Genomic DNA, 23,950 nt, shown 5'->3' on the forward strand with positions numbered 1-23,950 from the left:
AGCTCCAGAAGCCATGTGAGCTTGGCAACTTGAGGGTTCGAGCACAGATTCAAGAGCAAACCTTGCTTTCACCAGTCAAGCCAAACTCTTACCACCAGGGCTAGGACAGGTAATTGAAGAATTGTGGCCTCCAGCTGTCTTCCCATCGGGAAACCTATGGCTTGGCCGTCCTACCAGTCCACTGGGGCAGACTGTGAGCAGTGGTTCAGCACAGCCATCGTTCAAAGTTAAACTATATAAACACACAATTAAAATAAATTAGACTAACACAAAGATAAGAAATACTCAAAACTCACCACTTCCAATTTTATTACACTTTATGCCCTTGGTGTAGCTTTCACTGCGGTGTGTGGCTGGTATTAAACTATGCAGAGGTGAGCGCCTGCCCATCCCTCCCCAACTCTGCTTACAGTGACTGTGTCGTGGTGGGAAACCAGCCACGCTGGAGTATTGACATCACAGAACTCAGCAAACACTGTAACCCTGTCCTCCCTTACCCCCCTCCTCATCCTCCCTCCATCTTCCCTCTGTCCTTCTCCTCCTCCCATCCTCCCTCCATCCTCCTTCCCATCCTTCCATTCTCCCTCTGGTCCTCCTTCTCATCTTCCCTCCATCCTCCCTCCCATCCTCCTTCTCTTCCTCCCATCCTCCCTCCAGTCCTTCTTCTCATCCTCCCATCTTCCTCTCATCCTCCCTCCAGTCCTCCCCTCCCATCCTCCTTCTCTTCCTCCCTCCAGTCCTTCTTCTCATCCTCCCCTCCTCCCTCCCATCCTCCTCTCATCCTCCCTCCAGTCCTCCCTTCCATCTTCCTACTCTTCCTCCCTCCTGTCTTTCCTCTCATCCTCCCATCCTCCTCCCATCCTCCCTCCAGTCCCCCCTCCTGTCCTTCCTCTCATCCTCCTTCTCCTCCCTCCCATCCTCCTTCTCCTCTTCCCTCCCCTCTGTCCTCTCTCCACGCCTCCCTCCTTACCCCCTCCTGGCTGGTCAGGTCTCAGCATTCCTCTGTACATCAATGCTTGCGATGCTGACCCACCACGGCCTGACAGTAGTTAAGGAAGTCCAGCTGGCCAGGCTGTGTCAAATACGGGCTTGTACATTGTCCATCACGATACAAACATGAGGAAGGGGAGTAGCCACAGGTGACCCATGAACAACACTGGGTTGGGGGCACCAACTTCCCACATAGTCAAAAATCTGTGTGTAACTTTTGACTGTCCAGAAACTGAACTTCTGACTGCCTACTGTTGACTGAAGCCTTACTGACATCGACGGTCGACACCACGCACCTCGTATGCTGTACGTGTTGCATATTATATTTTTACAACAAGGTGAGCTGGAGAAAATATCACAGAGAAAATCCCAAGGAAGGGAAAATACACTTAAAGAACCGTACTATAAAACCTTTGTGCACAAGTGGACCTGCATGGTTCAGACCCGTGCTGCTCGAGGGTCAGCTGTACTTTTACAGCAGCCCTATAACGTACCAGTCAGAGCACAAAGCACTACCCACCGTCTTTCCTCCCATGAGAGGACTATCAAGCCCAGGATTCAGAGGCTGAGAGGCTGAGTAACTGCCCAAAAGCACAAAGATAAGAGTCAGGCCTGTGACCGTCTGACCCAGACGTATGTACCTTTTGACTAGGCAAGCCCTCATACTGACACCATCATCGTCATAACGAGACCAGAAGTAACCGCATCTAACTGTCAGATCACTGGCAACCAGTAATAGCCTCTGATGCGTAGAAAATGAGATACTCAAAGGAGGACGTGGGGAGGGGAGCAGGCAAAGAGCTCAACTCTATTCACATTCCCCAAGTTTATTCACACTGATTTCCAAAATGTCCATACCAACCGTTGCTGAGAAATGGAGCTCACTGAACCAGTTAAAGCTGTATTTGAGCAGGGCTTCTCCAAAGTTAATATGAAAGAAATCCTCCTTTAATCCTTTAAATATTTAGTCTCTATCTGCCCAACTGCTACACCCAACATAAAAGAACACACAGATCAGGATAGAATAATTATACAAAAGGTGGCAACAACTTTTTGAAGGGTTTGAATGTTTATTTTTTAAGCATTTTCTCTTTCATACTTTTATGCTATTTGATTGTGCTATGCTTTTCTGTGGTTTCTCAGGGAATGTTCACCCAGTAATTGAAAGACTTCCAAAGGGCCAACAAAATTTTACTTACTGATTATGTAAAAGAATTCTTGTCATCTTGGCTTCCTATAAGTTACCAGCTTCTCCCATCGTTCCAGCACATTTCCATCACCTGTCATGAGGAAAAAGGGTCTGATTGGTAACACGTCTCAGGAAGACCAGTTCTGGATTTCTACATTCATCTTTTCCTCCCCTTATAACCAAAACAAATAGTCATCTGTTCCTTTCTTTTCAAAATCAAAAAAGGACACAGCTATCTATGCTCTGTTCAAAAGAGTAACAACACAGAGCACCCCAAAAAAAACAAAGATATAAAGAGCAGTATTTCTACTGCTGGGGCTTGGGGTGGAGAGCCCCTACAATGCCCTACCTTATGTTTTTGGGAAGAGATGTGTGCCTGTTTCCTGGGAGGAGGCCAGCTACCTCTCCCTCGCCCCTGCCCCTCCTTGCACTCTTCTGGAAGGTGAGTGACAAATGTGCCTGGGAGTTTGCGAGGAAGCTCTGGCTTAGTGCTCAGCCCCTGAGCTGAGTGGGGCAGTGAGGGGCTCCCTCCAGCTCCCCGCAAGCCCGGGTCAAATGCACATTGTAGTTTCAGAGATGCTTGTGAAGTCTCCAATCTTGCTTTACCAGTAATTAAACGACCAGCTCTGCTGATTCCCATAAGATCCTTGCTCTATTTCCCACACTGTTTACGACTCACAAGCTAGGAAAGATCATTAGGAAACCCAAACCACCAACATCAGGGCACCACACAAACAAAACCGTGGTTCAAAGTCCTACCACTTACTAGCCACGCGACCTTCGCAAAGTCCATTATCTCTTCCCAGCCTCAACTTCTACTTTTCTGAAAGAGGATCAAATGCTCCCCACTCTACTGTGTGGTTCAGAGGATTAAATAAGATGAGCGAGAAAATCTGCAAGTCAGGCATGCTTAGATCCAAAAGGGCATTATCCCGGAACCAGGGGCACCCATGCTCCATGCTCAGACTCGCTAACCTTTCTGTGTCCAGCTCAAATACTGGAGAGTCAGTCATATAATTCAGGGAGTCATGTTAGATGCCCAGCAAAGTGCCTGCCTTCTTCCAAGAGCCAAGCATTCAGAATACGCTTTACTTTTGTTCTTTAATTTCATAATATTTTAGGGTCCATGGCCTAGGGACAAGACGTTCTGCTTTCTTTCCCCTCACAGAAGAGTCCCAAGTGAAAACACCCCGCCTGCACTGGTAAAATGCAACTACTACTCATTTTCTATGAAGAACATATGGCTCCAAGTAGACAAGACTCTTACAAGATAGGAAACTGTTGCTCTTCCTCATCTGAAGCGTCAGTGTTGTCATTCAGAGAGAAGAGACTCATGTTAATTATAAAAAAAGACACTGTCATCTCAGAAAATAGGGAGAAGCTTTAAGTTTTCCAAACTGGTAGGGATTGTGTGCGAGTGAGGGAAGCAATACAACAAATGCCACGTAAGTCCAGAGAGGCTCCTAGTAACGAGGAAAGAACTTGCTGACATCCAAAACAGTAGCAGGGACTCAAAAGTTAGGGACTTAAGAGATCATACCCAACACTGAGAGGAAAGAGCCCTGTGCTCCCTGGCAGGCGAGAGCTTTCTGTGCTGGTCACTCAGCGCCGAAGACTTTCAAAACCGTAGACAGTGGAGAAGGGCTTGACTCTGGGCAGACAGGCTTGGCGGACACCTCTGCCGTGTACCCGCAGTGTGGTGGTTGCTTGTCGGGTTTCTGAATCCTTCCAAAACTCAGTTTCCAGGCCTGTAAGAGAAGGACAAGGACACGTACTGTGGAGAGAAGTTATGTGTGTTAGAGAGGATGCACCGACTGTGCCCATCGTGGAACATGTTCCCAAGACATATTGGCAATGACCGTGTTTGCTAATGCGAGCATCAAAGACTAGTAAATTCATGGCCACAGTTGCAATTACAGTTTATAGCCCAGTAAATTCAGACTCTTGCCCTATGTGAACATTTTGGAGACAGGTCAATCAGACTTCTGACAAGAATATCAAACTTTCCTAAGCTGTTCTGAACAGAATGTCCGATAAAAATGCCCATCTTAGCAGACAGCCTTGACTAACATGCACGCAGAAAGCTCTAGCTGTGCATGTGTGAGCATTCTTCAGAGCAGCACTGCGTTTCCTTTTTGACGATAAATTCTTGAAAGAGGGAATGAATCATTTCCATCAGTGCTAATTCTTCTGGTGTGCAATGCCAAGTACTCAGCAGGCACCTGTGGGAATGAACAGCCACACTGAGAATAGCAGGCGGCCTATCGCCATGGCCAGCTTCACATTACAGCCTCATCATCAACAGCATGGGTTTGTCAGCTATGCTTTCAAGGGGGGGGCGGGGGGGAGAAGACCCACAAGAAAGGCAACAGCAGCTTTTAAACAGAACTTTTTAAAAAAGATTTTATTTATTTGAGAGAGAGCTAGAGAGCACAAGCAGAGGAAGGGAGAGAGGCAGAGGGAAAAGCAGGCTCCCTGCTGAGCAGGAAGCCCATGCAGGGACCTTGAGACCCTGACCTGAGCTGAAGGCAAATGCTTTCCCGACTGAGCCACCCAGGTAGGTGCCTCCAAACAGAACTTTCTCTCCGAAAAAAAGTGCTCCTTGATCCCTTCTACATCATTGTCTTTGGAACTCACTCCAATGATGCTGACTGTTCAGAACAGGTTGGCCACTCTTCTCTTACCTTCAAAACCAGCCTATAATGCCCAGAAGAAAATCTGTCTCATTACAATGTAGTCCTGATTTTTTAAACAAGTCCTACTTTCTTTGCTTTCACAGAAAATATTTTAATAGGTTCACGGAATCCAATTCCTCCTCCAAGTTGGTAATTTGCCACCACTATGACTATTCAAAAGAATAAGCGACTTCAACAAGTGATGTTAATGAACCATCCTTTTGGCAGCAGACGCTGTGCTAAGTACTGGGGGTGGGGAAGGGGTTAGAAGGTGGTGGAGGCAAAGTGCATGTAAAAGAATGCAGTGCAAGGGTAGTATCACCAGAACATAAGCAATTAACTTATCTGATGCACCTAAAGAGAATAATCTGGATATGTAACTCCTGGCTGAGACTGTTAACAACCCAGTGACTTCTCAATCATGCTGCTTATGCACTGTTAAGATTCCCCATCAGTCATGTCAAAAATCTGGCTGAAAGGAACACACTCCTGTTTTGTTTTGTTTTGAAAATTCATTTATTTTAGAGAGAGAGGGAGAGTAGGGGGAGGGGTGGAGGGGAGGGGAGGGAGTCCCAAGCGGACCCTGCACTGAGCACAGAATCTGGCCTGGGGCTCAATTGCATGACCTAAGCCCAAACCAAGAGTCAGTCACTTAATTGACTGAGCCACCAGGCGCCCCCACACTCCCGCTTTGAATGTACACCCTGTCCTCTACAGCAAGGCCGCACCGGCTCCCCGAGGAGGGAGGCACACGTAGGTGTCAAGATGTTCACGGACAGCAAGTGGAGTGAAGGCAGCAGAAGAAGCTAAAAGTTCTCATGCTCATAAGATGTGCTGTTTCCGACTCTTGGCCTCTCGTTTCCCTCCCAAGGAGCTGGTTCACTAAGGCGGGTCGGGGCTTCCTCTACAGGAGACGGTGTCCCACAGTCGTTAAGAGCAGGTGCTCTACAGTCACACAGAACAAGGCTCCCCAATGGACCCTGAAGACCTGGAGCATGGTGTTTAATTCTTCATCCGGAGAAGGGCAGCAACAGCACTACCACAGCTCAGTGTGGTGACACGGGCCAAAAGACACCCTGCCTGCAAACAGTCCCATCAAGCTCACGGCAAAAAAAAAAAAAAAAAGATGCTATCCTCATCCCAAGAAGGCAAAGCAGGTACCAGGGCAATGTCACCAAAACAGAGGTGTTCTCGCAAGCTCACGCATGTTGTGGCCACTTGACCAGGCCAGAAAAAGGCTTGAAGGGACATTTGATTAGTAATAAGGCACAAACCGCTCCTATTAGCAGCATGTATATAACTTGGGAGCAAAGTGAGAGTGGCCGCCGCAGCCAGAGGTCAGCTGGCCAGTGGAAAAATCAGAAGTGGTAAAACCTGCCACAAAGAAACAAAATGGAACCACACGCTTGAGAATGCTCAGCTAAGAGAGAGCAGAGCCAGGACTCGAACCCAGGCAGCCTGACTTTGCCCTCAGTTCTTAACCACACCACACTGGCTCCTTGGCGAGGAAGACAGACCAAGACAGACCACCCCAAAGAGGACTAAAGAGATAATGATACCAAGGATCAGGTAATAAGGCCAGAAGTGAAAGGACCCAAACCACTAATGATTCTAAATTAAAATCTAAGGCACAGTCACAGCGAGAGCCCCTAAGTGGTCGACACTAGGAATCTGAACTCATTTTGGAAATCAGCACTTGCTTTAAGACAGCAGTGACCACAAAACACAAAAGCTGAAAAGACTCCACTTGGGTCGTTTCTATAGAGCACGTTATGACCTAGAAATGCCGGCTAGTGATGTGTCACACACCCAAAATACCAGCCATTCAGGCAGGGCCCTGACAGCCTGGGCGCCACTCAGCTTCCTGCCACCTTTCCCTTGAATTTCTATAGCAGGAAAGAGGAGGAAAAGCCACTCTCAGGTGTTGAGCTCTCTGCAGGTCAGAGGAAGAAAAGAAGGCAGGAGGGACCAGAAGCATGCTCCGGGTGAAGAGGGAAAATGCAGACGGAGGAGTAGGGACACACAGAATCCACACTCCCAGTCAGCCTCATTATGGCCGACTCTACATTGGCCCCAAGGTCCCTGTCCCTGTGTCACTTCCCCCGACCCTCAGCAGGCTGGGGCCTGAGATTCTCTTATACACAGAATAAGCAAAAATGATGGGCTACATTTGGTTACCACACAAGACTATAACATCCATTCTGCTACAAGATTCCCTCCTGCTGGCTCTGAAGAAGCAGCAGTGAGGGCAGCCTCCAGCTCCCAGTGAACACGAAGCCAAAACCGAGGCACTCAGTCTGAGACCCCACAAGAAACTGCCAACGATCACATGAGCTTAGGAGGAAACCCTTCCCCGGTCAAGCTTCAGGTAACACAGAAGCCCAGGCTGATGTCTTGACCACAGCCTTAAACTTGTGCCCAGCTGAATCACAACCAGACCCCTGGCCCACAGAAACCTGGAGACGGTGTTTACACTGCTGAAGCCACTCTGTTTGGGGCACCAGTGTTCTGTGACTACAGCTAACTCGTGCAGAAGGGAAGTGCAGACGGAGTCCCTGACACAACCAGGCTGGGGGCCAGGACTCGGGACAGGGAGCTGCCTGTCCACTGGCATGCATCCTGCCATTCAGCTGTCTCTGGCTCAGACCCTGCATCTCCTCTCTTACCACACATGTCCGCACACCCCATTCTTGCCATTTACAGGACATACTGGAACACGTTTACCCAGGAAATAATAAACAAATGGTCATCGGCTACCCTACAAAGGGGATTCAGCATGCCAAACAGTGACATATTAAAACAGCAAGAGGATCTCGATCATCATAGGAACTATGTCAGGATCCTACCCCTCATAAAACAATTTTAACAGTATTTTTTTAAAGATTTTATTTATTTATTCATGAGAGACACAGAGAGAGAGAGAGAGAGAGAGAGAGACAGAGAGAGAGAGAGAGAGAGGCAGAGACACAGGCAGAGGGAGAAGCTGGCTCTATGCAGGGAACCTGACGTGGGACTCGATTCCAGGACCCAGGGATCACGCCCTAGACTGAAGGCAGGGGCTAAACCGCTGACCCACCCAGGTGTTCCAACAAAACAGTATTTTTAGGGTGATGTAACAGACTTAAAACACTTCATAAAACTCATGTTTAGAGAAACAAGCTAGAGACTTTTTGTATTAGTGGTTTTGAGAACAGAACAGAAATGAAAACATCCGAAGTTCCATCTAAACTATGCTAATACGAGCCCTTTAAAATCCAAATACAAATATTCTTTGTGTTGTTGGGTGGAGTTTTTTAATTTGCTTTTGTTTTTTTAAAAGATTTATTTATCTGAGACAGGATGAGACAGCAGCGGGACAGGCAGAGGGAGAAGCAGACCCCTCACTGAGCAGGGAGCCCAATGGAGGCTCAATCCCTGGACCCCAAGATCATGACCTGAGCCAAAGGCAGATAGATGCTTAACCTATTGCTACCCAGGCACCCGCCCCCCCAATATAAATATACTTATGTCTTCTGAACAAGAACCAATAGCTTTTACAAATAAACTCAAGTAACAGTTCTCAAGCAGAGCACGCAGCTAAGACTATCGCGGTGAGCCAGAGACCTCTAGTCTCAATAGGCCATCTTCCCTCCAGCAGACATGGGTGGGGAGATCTATAATCGCATCATTTGAAAATTGGGAAATCCTCATTAATCTTCTAGTCCCAGGCTCTCAGCGACGGATGCTGACACGACCCACAGATGTTAAGTGACCTACCCGTTCAGGATCACTCAGAAGCACAACCTAGACCTTCTGTTTCTCAGGCTTCTTTCCTACCCACGTCGACCAAACTTTAGCTTCAAGCCAGAAATAAGTGGTATCAGATCTTCTGTAAGGAACAAAATTGGAATGAACTTTCCACGACACTATAAAGCTCTTACTTATAAAGAACAGGCTCTGTGACAAGCGAAATTAAAAGTTCAATTCATTTTCAAAAACGATGTATATTATTTTCTGAGTAAATGGAGATGCCCCTAAAATAGGCTGCCTTTTCTTAAGAATGATCCACTTTTTTTTTTTTTAAATAGGCGTTAACCAGGGAAGCAAATCAAGAGGCTCAGAACAAACACTTGTGCAAGCATGTCCACGCCACTGCTTCACACAGCTGTGTTCCTAAGCCCACTGAGCCATTCCAGACACTGTGGGGCTACCTCCTCTGCCAAGGCACTGCAGTAGGACCTGTACACGTGCGGCCTGGCTGGACACACACAGTCATGCTTCCCAGTACCTCTGGCAGAAGTAACCCCATGTGAAGAAGCAAAGAACCACAGACAGCAGATCCCGAATGCAGGATGTGTGTGCGCAGGCTGTTAACGCAGATGGCAGTTCTCTTTCTCCTGGAAACTTCTGTGTTTAAGATAAATAGCACCTTGCTTTTGTGAGTGATGATCCCACCCCTAAAACAGCAGCGGGAGTTGCCAAAACAAAGGGGTTAGCCCACCATCCCCAGGTTATGTTCCTTCAGAACTCATCATGGGACACTTTCCACAGCCTGAGACCAATTAAAAAAAAGAAGCAGTCATCGACTCAATATTCTCCTTCCTAATCTTTTCCTCAGTATCAAGAATAAACATATATTTAAGACGAAGCAAGAAGGGGACGCCCGGGGGGCTCAGTGGTGGAGCGTCTGCCTTCGGCCAAGGTCGTGACCCCCGGGCCCTGGGATGGAGTCCTGCATTGGGCTCCCCGCAGGGAGCCTGCTTCTCCCTCTGCCTGTATCTCTGTGTCATTCATGAATAAATAAATAAATTAATAAAAAAAGACAAGGTAAGAAGAAGTAAAGGCTTATGTTCTCCCTCGTAGCAGCAGGCTTCTCTCCTCCACGTGAACTTGCGCCTCGACAGGAACGACCAGGACAGGACCTCACTTAACCAGTTCGTGTTCTGCATGGGTGTGAGCGCTCCGACACAGTCCTACTAACCTGCAGAAGGTACATGAGGCACAGTCCCCCCACACGCAGGGCTCTCCTAAATTTGACACGCACAAACTCACCGAAGCGGACAACAGCACAATGAGGGCTGGGGATCCTGTTCCCTAGTGTGACACAAGAGCAACGTGAGGTGGAGTTACTGAGAACGCACAGCATTCGCACGCCCACCTGTCCTACAGAGCACTGGCGGGAGGCCCCCAGTCCCCGTGGCCTCAGGTGGCCGTCTGGAATCTTCCTTGGGTGAGGGGAGTTAGGAGAACGGTGGGTTTGGGAGCAGGGCCTGGGCAACACGGCCCAGACTCTCCTGACTCCCCCTCTTCTCAGGGCCATGGGGACTCCTCACAGGACGGGGGGCAGTGCAGGCTGCTCCCTGCCCCACGATGGGGGGAGACCTGTCTCACTCACACACGGAAGTCCAGAAAAGCTGTGGGGCCCCACTCCCCTCATCAACCTCTGCAGGGCTAACTGCCACTGGTCCATCCACTGGCCCAAGGTCCGTGAGAAACAAAGGCGTCAGTCCACTATGCATCCTCTCAAGACCTGACACAAGTTTTAGAGCCCAAACAGGTGGCAAGACCTTTGTGGAAAAGGTAAATATTTTGAAAGGAAGGAAGGAAGGAAGGAAGGAAGGAAGGGAGGGAGGGAGGGAGGGAGGGAGGGAGGGAGGGAGGGGAAAAGAAAGGAAAAGACGAAAGAAATGAAACCCAAACCCAAAGGGACACAAGAACAGAAATGACAGTCTACCAGAGTCTGCAGGGTGAGTCCAGGAGAGAACGCTCTTCTCACTCACTGTCCAGCGGCATCTAAAAGACAAGGCCAACCCTCTACTTTCTTCTCTGTGTTGGCTCTAAGAACACCATCTCCTCTCCAAATATGTAAAATGGGCACAGGAAGCCTCTGCCACTGCAGCAACCTAATGTAGGGAGTGGGATCTCCCTTGGCATCAGTAGCTGCGTCACTTTTGCACAAGGCGCGTCAGAGGTATGTCAGCCCGGCTGGCAGGGCCTGTACGGTGACCCACTGCATGACATTCCTACCACAGAGGGTACAGGGACAAAAATCACAGCCCCAACTTGGGCATCCAAAAATAAAAAGGCCTCTAACTTCCTGACTTCTCACTTGAACTTCCATGGACTCTCAAAACGCAGTGTTTCTGGTTTTAAAAATGCACTGAAAAGGTTTTCATTCAGTAATATTGATTTTTGGTTTTGCTATGGGGATATTTTTATGCAGATCATTTGAGCTTCATCCTATTCAAACTGTATTTAATGAGGATAGTTTCCTTGGTGTTATCTGAGCAACATTTTTTAAAAAAGATTTTTAAAATTTATTTATGAGAGACACAAAGAGAAAAGAGGGAGAGGGAGAAGCAGGCTCCATGCAGGAAGCCCAATGTGGGACTTGATCCAGGGACCCCGGGGTCACGCGCTGGGTCGAAGGCAGATGCTCCTCCACTGAGCCACCCAGGCATCCTCTAAGCAAAAATTTCAAATAAAAACACACCACCTTCGTTCCACAATACATTTAAAAACACAATTAACTTCACAAATACAGTTATGGGAGTGAAGGAAGTCAGTCATCTAGCATTGCCACCTTCACAAAAAAAGAACACATCTCAGATTTGACAGCACTCACATGCCCCCATCATGCCACACCCCTGATGTGGTAGGTAAGGCAGCTAGGGTATGACCCCCATCTTCAGAAGAAGAGCCTGAGGTTCAGAGGAGTACAGGACACGCCTACGGCAATTACTTTGTAGTGGCAGGGCTCAACTTTAAGGAGTTTTCTTGGAGAAGAGGCGCCTGGCTGGTTCTGTTGGTAGAGCATCTGACTCTTGATCTCGGGGTTGTGAGTTCAAGCCCCACACTGGGGGTAGAGCCTACTTAAAGTAAACAAATAAATAAACCATTTTCTTAGAGCCAAAATTTGTGCTTTTTCCCCTGTAGGCCTCTATGAAGCAATGGAAAGGATGAGAAAAGCTTCTGAGAATGAGCAGTGAGCAAAACTGAAGTGGAGAGGACCCCTGGGTGGCTCAGTTGGTTGAGCATCCAATTCTTCATTCTGGCTCAGGTCACGGTCTCAGGGTCATGGGATCAAGCCCCCTGTTGGGCTCCAAGCTCAGCAGAGTGTGCCCTTCCCTCTCCATCTGCTCCTATCTCCACTCACTCTCTCTTGCTCTCAAACAAATAAATATTTAAAAATTTAAGTGGAGAAGAGCCAAAAACAAAGGCTGACAGTGGTGGTGATGTAGTGCACTATGAGGCCATGTGACGTCAGCCCCATTTGTTCACCAGCTCACCAGGGAGTAACTGGTCAGAAGAGAGAGAAGAAAGAAAAAAATCGCATGAAAAGGACCCAACAGATGGGCTGTGGAGAATAGGGGAAGAAATACATACCAACCAAAAAAAGAAATTATGTGGGGCATTTGGTTGTGGATCATGCCTAGACAGTCAGTAGATGTTTTCTGGAAAGGCCCAAAGAGTCGGTATTCGGGTTTTGCAGGGCACATGGCATCTCCTGCAACCACTCAGCTGTGCAGTCACAGTGCAAAAGCACCGTGGGTGATACACAAACAACAGGGCATGGCTATGAGCCCACAGAACTGTATTGTAAAAACAGGCCTGGCGCCAGCCTTGGCCCTCCTGCTGTCGTCGGCTACCCCTGGCCTGGATGGTCACCAGACCTCCATAAGAAACCCATGAGGTACTAATAAAAGCAAGGAGAAAGATGCTACAGCCCACCTAAAATATCTGGGGCAACAGCCCCATCCAGCAGGCAGCAAGAACTCTGGGGGCCACTCCCACAGCACCTAGACCGTGGGGCCCAGCCTCACCCCTGGAGGAAGAGATGGAAGGGATACGTCTGTCCACTGCCAGTTCATCCCAAGTCACTACCATTCAAAGAACTGGTCTGTAAGACACCACGCACGCCTATGACCCTAAACTCCTTCATTACCGTTGGCACACTGGTAACTCCTTCTGAGCTCAAGGTCTGCTGCCCTTCTTGACTACAAGCTCCAGAAAGATGCCTTGCTCAACGCCTACGTACAAGACTGGCAATGAGACCCCGACTACATAGAAGGCTCTGGCATTTCAAGGTGACCCTGCACTGAGATATAGCTGGTCACCACCAAATCACCAAGCGTGATTTTGCAGAGCAGCTCTGGAGCTTTTCCAGCCTGTACCGCGTGCAGTGTGAATAAAGGCAGAGAGAAGATTGTACTGTGTCCACGTGCCAGGAAGCAGTGGGCACCTGCATTTCAACAGAGTAAGGGCGGGAAACCCATTCTCACTTGGCCAAAGTAGAAGCTATGAAGACATTTTCTCTCATGCTTCTCAGTTACAAGAACAAATGTGGTTTCAGTTCATGATAAAATGCTCCCTAACCTAGGCCCTAGCAAATTCAAAGCTATTTAGCTGGATGGATTTTAAACAACTATCTGAACAATTTCTTGTTTAAATATACACAGACAGCTTATATAAAAGCACAAACACTGACATACATACAAAACTGCTGGAACTAAGAAGGAAAAAAGGCAGATCATAAAATATGTATACTATGATCCATTTTTGTAAATTAAAATTGTAAATTTAAATTAAATTGTAAATTTTGTAAATTAAAACAAAACTAGCTAATGATGCATGCCCCCTCCTCCCCAGTGTAGTTATAGCTGGCAGAGGGATCTGGAAAATTTTATTTTCTCCTTTTTTATCTATTGGTACAGTTGGCCCTTGAACAACAGCTGACCCTGTGAACTGTGCAGGTCTACTTATACATCGTTTTTTCAGTAAATACAACAATCCAGTACAGTAAGTGCATTTTCTCTTACGATTTTTCTCAAGAACATTTTCCATTCTGGACCACTTTATCGTAATATGGTATGTAATATATACAACATACAAAATACGTGTTAATTGACTGTTTCTGTTATAGGGTGGCTTCCAGTCAACAGTAGTTATGTTTTGGAAAGACAAAAGTTATACACGGATTTCTTTTAACCATGGTTAAAAGGGGGTGGTGGGATCAGTGTCCCTAAACCCCACATTGTTCAAGGGTCAACAGGGCTTTCTTTTCTTTTTTTATACAATGACCACATATTTTTGTAAAGAATCTTTTATAAAGTTATTTCAAACAAAAAAATCTGCTGATTGGACAGTTCTTCAGAGCCTTTTCAAAGAACCAGAGAGAGAAAACGTGAAACAGGGCAATGCTGTTGTTATTTAACATAGTGTTGCTGACATAGTTAAAAAAAAAAAAAAGTTTCTGACCTGCTTAAATGTTCACCCACTCCCACCAGTATCGCAGTGAGGATGCATCTCACCTGGGTGAGCACTGGCACACAAGCAAAACAGCACCAATGCTGATGGTATTAATTTCAGCTTCCAACTGCACTGTTACTTTTCCTGGAGCATGATATATTTCAAGTTGGCCTAATTTCTCTCTGGTCTTGGACTCTGCTAACTACATAAAACACACCTAGCCAATTTCAGTGACCAAAAGGAATTCCTGGTGGTAAGAAACTTCAAAAGCTAAGTCTCCTCTCTTAAAGCTTATTGGTATAGGTCAGAAATTGCCAGGCAGACATTAGGGATATCCCCGTACTTACCTGAAGCTTAATTCCATGTTTACACTGGAATCTCCAAGAACATGCACCAAGTTAGTTTCATTGCAACTAACGTGGTTCTCTAACATCACCCTCTGTGTAAATCAGAGAGATTACCAAATTCCCCTTCTTAGAGTATGTTTTAATATCTTCTATTTCTATCCATAACTATCCATAAATACTACTATCTCATAAACACCATCTTGTGTTGAAACAACGTTGTTCTACTGACCAGTAACAAGTTTCATCCATTATACATGACTTGAGGACATTTTCAAGCTCCAAAGGAAAGAGGTTGTGGTTTATTTAAATGACTGAAATAAACCACACAGAACAAATTCCTTCAGAGATTGGTTATCCAGTGGCAGAGTTGACCTCCATCCAGTAACAATTATAAATGGTGGATGAAAATAAAAATCAGCTTTGAAGGCAGGGGGAAACAACCAGGCAGAAATGAAACTCTAGAACCCCTGAGAGGAAGGGAATCACACTCGATGATAATTTATGTTATGGCAGGAGAGTGAAAGAAACCTGTGCCACAGCACATGGAACTCAGCGCAAACCACACAGCCTTTAGTCAGAATACAGGCCTGCCACGGTGGCTGAAAATTGAGGAAGAAAGTCTCCAAAATGAGGAAGCCATCCAGGGTGAAGTCCTAAATTTGCAAATAAATACATTTGCTGGCTAAACTGAGAACTACAAGTCTAAGGATCCTGAGGAAAACAACCGGAACCTGACCAGTTCCAACAGCTAAAGAGAGTCAGAAGAGTCAGAATGAGTCTGGTGCTCCAGGGGCCTGATAAAGGCCTCAGACGTTCCTTTGAAACCACAGAAGCACTGTGACTAAAGGCACAAGCCCACTTCCCCAGACAAGTGGACATTTCCTGGGAAATACAGGCAAAACTGAAACAGCAAAGCCTAGGAATGAGTCTCTGTACTATTCAAGCTGATTTGCCACTAATTCACCTGCCTGTTTGAGCAAAACTCAACCTTTCTCAGGGGAACAGAACAGAATGTTTGCATTGCAGCATCTGCAATGCCTGGCATAAGATCAAAAATTAATATGTAAGTGAGACAAATGGGAGCAGTAACTCTACAGTCAAAGCAGTCCACAGAAATGGACCTACATAGAACCCAAGAACATGGAACTAGAAGACAAGATTTTTCAAGTGACAATGCTAAATATAGTGAAGGATTTAAAGAATGACAGAAGGGGTAAAGAAAGAGGTAAGAAGAAACTGAAGGGAAAAAAAACAAATGGAAATTCGACAACTAAAAACTACAATATCTGAAATGATCAAGATTCAATCGGATGAAGACAGTATCAAGCAGACACAATAATGAAAAAGAACTAGTGAACTTCAAGTCGTGTCAATATAAAGAATATAGGCAGAAGCACAGAGAAAAAGAAACAATGGTTTAAAACAAGCCTCCAAGACCAGAGAGCAGTATCAAGTAGTCTGATTTATGTCTTAGAGGATAGTAGAGAGAATGGGGCAGAAACTTTCAAAACTGAGCAAAAAACAGCAATATGCCAGAGCAGGGTATCCAGTTAGCCACATGAAAACCAAAGATACAGCAACAAAAATGTACAGACGTAACCAGAGAAGAAACGACAGAGAATAATAATAAGAATACAGCAAGCAGCTCATGAGAAATAGGGGGCCAAAAGAGAGCAAACATCTTTAAAGAACTGAAAGGGGGATGAGGGGGATAAAGGAAAAAACTGTCAACCTAGAATTCTATGCACAACAAAAACCCTTCAAAAATAAAGGAAAAATAAAGAATCTTCATATAAATGAAAACTGAGATAATCTGTTGCCAGCAGCCCTACACTGCAAGAAGTGCCAAAGGAAGCTCTCCAGGAAGAACAGAAGTGATACCAGATGTAAAACTCAATCTACAAAAAGGAATGAAGAGCCTTGGAAGAGGTAAACACATATGTAAACATGAAAGACCATTTCTCTTCATTCCCTTAGGACATATTTGTTACAGATACTGTATTAACTGTGTGGATATACACATACTATTTATATACACTTAATAGGAACTGTATTAACCTATGGAAGTGTATTAGTTTGTAACATATACGGATTAAAATATATGAGGACAGTAAAATAAACCAGAAGGGACAAATGAAACCATATTGTAGATTTATTACATTTTTTATGCAAAGTAGTAAAATATTAATTCAAAAAAAGACTTATTATAGATGAATATTGTAATCTGTACAGAAACTATATGAAGAAGGCCAAGAGGTATAGCTGAACACCTAAGAGAGAAATTTAACATATCTAATTAAACAAAGAAACATTAGAAAAGGGGATATAGGATTTTTAAGAATGTCTACAGGATGAGACAAAGAATAACAAAATGGTAGATTTAAAACTAACCACATCAATAATAACAGTAAATAGACCAAACATTCCAATTAAAAGGCAGAGATTGTCAGAAAACACACAAAAAGACCAATCCCCAACTATATACTACCTATGGCTGATGCATTTTAAATGCAAAGACACAGATAAACAGGTGGAAAAGTATATTCCAACACGATCTCAATACAAAAACAAGATGAAGACAATAAAAGAAAATGACAGAATGGTATCACTCAAAAAACATGTGCAAAAATCCTCAACAAAATATAGTATAGGTGTAAGGACAGATGAATAAATCGTGAAGCAGAACATGGGCCAAAAACAGATGTACACACTTATGGTCAACTGATTTTTTTTGACCAAGGTACCCAAAAAATTCATGGGTATAAGGAAAGTCTCTTCAACAAATTGAGCAGGAACAAACTGATGTCTACATGGGAAGAAGAATGAATCCTTACCTCTACACTTCACATAGAACTAAGCATAAAAGCTAAAATTATAAACCAGGAAAACATGGGAGACCATAAACTAGGCAAAGCACTATGGATAAAAGAAAAAAAGCTTGATAAATTGGACTTCATCAAAATTAAAACTTCTGCTTTTTGAAAGACACAGTTAAGAAAATAAAAGGACAACCACCAACTGGAAAATATTCACAATACACATACCTGACAATGGACATATCCAAAATACATAAAGAACAGCTATAATTCAAGAACTAAAAAGCATAGAAAGTTAAAAATTAAAGTCACACAACCCAGTTTTTTAAAAAAGCAAAAGACCTGACTAGATCACTCCATAAAAGAAGACACAGGGGGGATCCCTGGGTGGCGCAGCGGTTTGGCGCCTGCCTTTGGCCCAGGGCGCGATCCTGGAGACCCGGGATCGAATCCCACGTTGGGCTCCCTGCATGGTGCCTGCTTCTCCCTCTGCCTATGTCTCTGCCTCTCTCTCTCTCTCTCTATCATAAATAAATAAAAATTAAAAAAAAAAAAAGAAGACACAGGTATGGTCAATAAGTACGTGACAAAATTTCAACATCATTATGCTCCAAGAAATCATAGGAAACCACACAGTACTACGTTATACCCACTAGAATGCTGATATTGAAAAGACTAATAGCAGTAAGTGTTGGCAAAGGCTCAGAACATATTGGAGCATCAAATACATTGCTGAAATATCATTCTCAATGGGGAAGCACTGGGAGCCTTTCCCCTAAGATCAGGAACAAGACAGGGATGTCCACTCTCACCACTGCTGTTCAACATAGTACTGGAAGTCCTAGCCTCAGCAATCAGACAACAAAAAGACATTAAAGGCATTCAAATTGGCAAAGAAGAAGTCAAACTCTCCCTCTTCGCCGATGACATGATACTCTACATAGAAAACCCAAAAGTCTCCACCCCAAGATTGCTAGAACTCATACAGCAATTCGGTAGCGTGGCAGGATACAAAATCAATGCCCAGAAGTCAGTGGCATTTCTATACACTAACAATGAGACTGAAGAAAGAGAAATTAAGGAGTCAATCCCATTTACAATTGAACCCAAAAGCATAAGATACCTAGGAATAAACCTAACCAAAGATGTAAAGGATCTATACCCTCAAAACTATAGAACACTTCTGAAAGAAATTGAGGAAGACACAAAGAGATGGAAAAATATTCCATGCTCATGGATTGGCAGAATTAATATTGTGAAAATGTCAATGTTACCCAGGGCAATATACACGTTTAATGCAATCCCTATCAAAATACCATGGACTTTCTTCAGAGAGTTAGAACAAATTATTTTAAGAATTGTGTGGAATCAGAAAAGACCCCGAATAGCCAGGGGAATTTTAAAAAAGAAAACCATATCTGGGGGCATCACAATGCCAGATTTCAGGTTGTACTACAAAGCTGTGGTCATCAAGACAGTGTGGTACTGGCACAAAAACAGACACATAGATCAGTGGAACAGAATAGAGAATCCAGAAGTGGACCCTGAACTTTATGGGCAACTAATATTCGATAAAGGAGGAAAGACTATCCACTGGAAGAAAGACAGTCTCTTCAATAAATGGTGCTGGGAAAATTGGACATCCACATGCAGAAGAATGAAACTAGACCACTCTCTTTCACCATACACAAAGATAAACTCAAAATGGATGAAAGATCTAAATGTGAGACAAGATTCCATCAAAATCCTAGAGAAGAACACAGGCAACACCCTTTTTGAACTCGGCCATAGTAACTTCTTGCAAGATACATCCACGAAGGCAAAAGAAACAAAAGCAAAAATGAACTATTGGGACTTCATCAAGATAAGAAGCTTCTGCACAGCAAAGGATACAGTCAACAAAACTCAAAGACAACCTACAGAATGGGAGAAGATATTTGCAAATGACATATCAGATAAAGGGCTAGTTTCCAAGATCTATAAAGAACTTCTTAAACTCAACACCAACGAAACAAACAATCCAATCATGAAATGGGCAAAAGACATGAACAGAAATCTCACAGAGGAAGACACAGACACGGCCAACATGCACATGAGAAAATGCTCTGCATCACTTGCCATCAGGGAAATACAAATCAAAACCACAATGAGATACCACCTCACACCAGTGAGAATGGGGAAAATTAACAAGGCAGGAAACAACAAATGTTGGAGAGGATGCGGAGAAAAGGGAACCCTCATACACTGTTGGTGGGAATGTGAACTGGTGCAGCCACTCTGGAAAACTGTGTGGAGGTTCCTCAAAGAGTTAAAAATATACCTGCCCTACGACCCAGCAATTGCACTGTTGGGGGATTTACCCCAAAGATACAAATGCAATGAAACGCCGGGACACCTGCACCCCGATGTTTATAGCAGCAATGGCCACGATAGCCAAACTGTGGAAGGAGCCTCGGTGTCCATCGAAAGATGAATGGATAAAGAAGATGTGGTTTATGTGTACAATGGAATATTACTCAGCTATTAGAAATGACAAATACCCACCATTTGCTTCAACGTGGATGGAACTGGAGGGTATTATGCTGAGTGAAGTAAGCCAGTCGGAGAAGGACAAACATTATATGTTCTCATTCATTTGGGGAATATAAATAATAGTGAAAGGGAATATAAGGGAAGGGGGAAGAAATATGTGGGAAATATCAGAAAGGGAGACAGAACATAAAGACTGCTAACTCTGGGAAACGAACTAGGGGTGGTAGAAGGGGAGGAGGACGGGGGGTGGGAGTGAATGGGTGACGGGCACTGGGGGTTATTCTGTATGTTAGTAAATTGAACACCAATAAAAAATAAATTAAAAAAAATACATTGCTGATGGGCATGTTTAACTATAGAAGCCTTTTAGGAAAATGTCTGACAATTTTTTTTTTAAATTAAATATATACTTATCCAGTGATGTACTTTTAAGTATATGCAAAAGAAATGAAAACATAAGTCCACCAAGAGACTTGTACATTAATGTTCACAGCAGTTATATGCATAAAAGTAAAAAATTGTAACCCACCCAAAAAGAATAGGTAAATTTGCACAACAGAATACAACTTATCAACATTAAGAAACAATCTACTGATATGTAAACAACAAATATGAATCTCGAAAAACACCTGTAATTGAAGAGCAAAAGCTACATACATGCGTATTGTATGTGTAACTCCATGTGTATGAAGTACTGGAAGAGACAAAACTAAGCTCTGTTGATCGACATCACATTACCATTGACTTCTGTGGTGGGACAAATGACCGGAAGTGGCACAAGAGAATTTTCCAGGTGATGGAAATGTCCTACATCTTGAGAGAGATGTTGGTACACTGAACCGTTCATTTGAAACTTAATACATTGTATGGCATATAAATTATATCCAAATTTTAAAATAGTCTACAAGAAATTTTCTTTGAATTAGTTCTAAAGAAGATACAGTCTCTCACAGGTCAAACTTACTTCTCTTCTTACTTTGAGGACGTGTAAGGCCTCAAAAACAGTGTGTGGAGTCTGTCCAGTTATTCCATTTTTGAAATATACACCCAACCAAAGCAAAGGAAAAAGTATTGTTATCTGCTTCCTGTCAAAACAGCCTCTGAACGTTTGTTTCAACCTAGAATTAAAAGCAATCTGTCCTTTAGGTTTTACCTGATTTTACTAACCCCACTTAAAGGTCACTTTTAACATCATGGAGAAATTACTCAAAAAATAAACTATAAAACATAATACCTGAATGTTCTAGTATCTTACTCCCTCTAAAATATTTATTAAATTCCTATTGTAGTCCATGTAGAATGATAGTCTATAAGGAAATAAAATGGGAAAACTCCTACTCTACTGATGAAAAGTTCTCAGTCTGATGGACGTGATAAATATAAATAATTACCTTAAAGTGCAAATAAATATTCTTGAGCATAAATTGGTTAAGACCTCACTTGAGGAAACTGTATCTCCTCTTTTCCCTCTAAAACTGTAACATTTAATATTGACCAATAATATACAAGGAGTAAATATAAAAAATTTTCCTTTTGAACTAACTTTAAAAAAGAAAAACTTATTTATTAACTAATCCCATATAATCATGTTTCTTAGCTCCAGGAAAAAGAACCCATGTACCTTTTTAAAAAAGTTTTTATGTAAACTCCACGAATACGGAGAAAGAGGACCCTCTTACGCTGCTGGTGGGAATGCAAACTGGCGCGGCCCATATATACCTTCTTAAAGAGAATTATCCCACGCACAGCAAAAGGGATGAGGCACCGCTGTCTGGTACTACGTGCTCACATCCTGTGTTCCAGCCTCAGAGCTGGTCGGCCTGGGGTGGCTCCCCATGCAAATCTGAAGGCCAGTGTCAAAGTGAAGTGATGAGCTAGGTCAGTTCCCACTCTCAGGAATCTAATTGTGATACACATCACTTCCCTTCTCCTGGGCCTACTCTCGTCCCCTCCACTGAAATTATCATTTGAAAATCAATGAGCTCCAACACTGCTAAGGCCAATGGGCAGTTCTCAGTTCTCATTTAATCTGACCTATTAGCAGCCCACGACACAAGTGACCTCTTGCTTCTGTTCGAAACGCTGGCTCTACTTAGTCCCCAGAATTCCACATGCTCTCTCATGGGCCTTCCCTCTGGCAGATCCTTCTCACTGTCCTTTGTGGGCTCTTCCTCAGCTCTGCAAGGGCCCAAAGGGTCAAGCAATTCTCCAATGTCTTCTCTGTTGTCATTCCCTCTCTAGGTCAGCAGTCCTCAAGTGTTTTGCTCTCACGACCCCTTGACACTTTTAAAAAATGGCTAAGGAGCTCAAAAGTCTCTTGTTTATGAGGGTTACATCCATACACAGTTATTATGACTGAAAACAGGAAATTCTTAAGTATTTATCTGTTCATCTATAAGCACCGATAAGCCCATTACACGTCAACAAAAGTACCAAGGTACGCACTTGAACTCATAAAGACCTGACTCCCCACAGCCCCAACATTTTCTTCCTGCATGTTTCCATGCCTCAGGAAATAACAACTCATCAGTAGCTCAGGACAAAATCTTTGGAGAAACCCTGCATGCCTCTCCCTCCCAAATCCACACCTGACCACACTCAAGTTCGCTTAGCCCTCTTTGGGAATATATCCAGAACCCGACCACTTCCTCCTCAGCCCTCACTACTCCCCCCGACCTATCCAAGCTTACCCGGCTGGCCTAGACTGCCAAGAACCTCCTAACCGGTCTCCGTGCATCCTCCTATTTCCCCTACAGCCCACCCTTCACACAGCAACAGGAAGATTTAAGGCATACGTCAGATGGCTCCACTTCTCTGCTTACGGCCCCAGGTACCTTCCCACCTTCCTGACTGCAAGAGCTAGAGTCCTCATCACACCCCACAGAGGCACTGATGACCTCCCTGAAGCCGCATCCTGCACCACCCCCTCAACCACTCCTCTCCAGCCATGCCGGCCCCGTGGCTGGTGCTCGTACAGTGTGTTCTGTATGAGGGTCTCTGCAACTGTGGATTCTTTGGCCTGAGACAGCCTTCCCTCAGAGAACCTGGGTCTGAGGCTTACCCCCCGTCAGCACTCACACACCAGCAGATCAAAGATGGTATTTTCACCATCACTCCACACCCTTGCTCTGCTTTATTTTTCTTCCCAAACTCCCCATTACCTGGCATATATATCTCTCCTCCCTCTCCCAATACAATGAGAGCTGGGACCTTCTCTGGCTTCATGCTATACCCCAGTAGCTAGAATAGTGCCTATGGAGTTGGCACTCAAGGCTGGTAGTTGAGTGGATGAACAGAGACATGGGTCCAGGTGGCATCAGAGACTGAGGGCCAGGGATTAGCTGGCTTAGCTGGTGAAGTGCCTGCCTTCGGCTCACTCAGGTCATGATCCTGGGGTCAAGTCCCATGTCAGGCTCCCTGCTCAGTGGGAAGCCTGCTTCTCCCTCTCCCTCTGCCTACTACTCCTCAGGCTTGCGCTCTCTCTCTCAGTCAAATAAATAAATAAAATCTTAAAGAAAACAAAAGAAAAGAAAAGAGAAAAGAAATGAAACAAAACTGAGGCCCAAAGTGACAACGAAGTAGAGAGAGGCCAGGAGAGCCACACACAAACCAGCCTTGTGTAGGAGCAGAAGCTATAAATGTGGGAGAAGCAGCCTCTCCAAGACAAAGAAGACAAGAGCTGGGGTGGCTTGTACCTCTGTGAAGGCCAGGGAAGTAAATGATCATTTAAGCTTCACTCAAAATACGCAAACATCTTAAACAAAAAAGAATGACTGGCCAGTGCAAAGGAAAATGACCAGTCTGCTAGTCTACTTTGCAAACCCTCAGCCTACACACATGGACTTTTCAGCCATTCTCATGAAGGTTCCCAGAGTGGGGGCAACACTATAATGTTAATGGTTACACGACATGAAATCCTTGTTGCCACTGAAATTCAGTGGGTCTGCCTAGAAAAGCCCACAGCAAATTACTTTGGTCAGGCGTCTAAGAGCAAGCGTCAGAGTTACTTAAGAGTATTTAAAATCAGAGTCACAAAACCATTAACAGCACATTGGTCGACAAAGATTTTATTCGAAAAGAATAAAGACGTTTCTTTATCCTGAGCAAGAAGGAAAAATAGCACATACAGATTCAGATGATGACGAGGACCCCCAGATCCCGCTGGGCAATGCG

General features: G+C 44.4%; 1 protein-coding gene across 8 annotated transcripts in view; it reads right to left on the minus strand.

Annotated features, from left to right (window-relative positions):
* SGMS1 (sphingomyelin synthase 1) overlaps positions 1–23,950 on the minus strand; it is a 251,242-nt gene that overhangs the window by 103,133 nt on the left and 124,159 nt on the right. For all 8 annotated transcript variants that reach the window (XM_025441443.3, XM_025441442.3, XM_025441446.3 and 5 more), the window contains 2 exons: positions 3,720–3,927; positions 2,190–2,270 (listed from right to left, as the gene is read on the minus strand). The gene's annotated coding sequence lies outside the window, so the exon portion shown is untranslated. The remainder of the gene's footprint in view (positions 1–2,189; positions 2,271–3,719; positions 3,928–23,950) is intronic.

Source organism: Canis lupus, chromosome 26 (genome assembly GCF_003254725.2).
Source record: "Canis lupus dingo isolate Sandy chromosome 26, ASM325472v2, whole genome shotgun sequence".
NCBI lineage: Eukaryota > Metazoa > Chordata > Mammalia > Carnivora > Canidae > Canis > Canis lupus.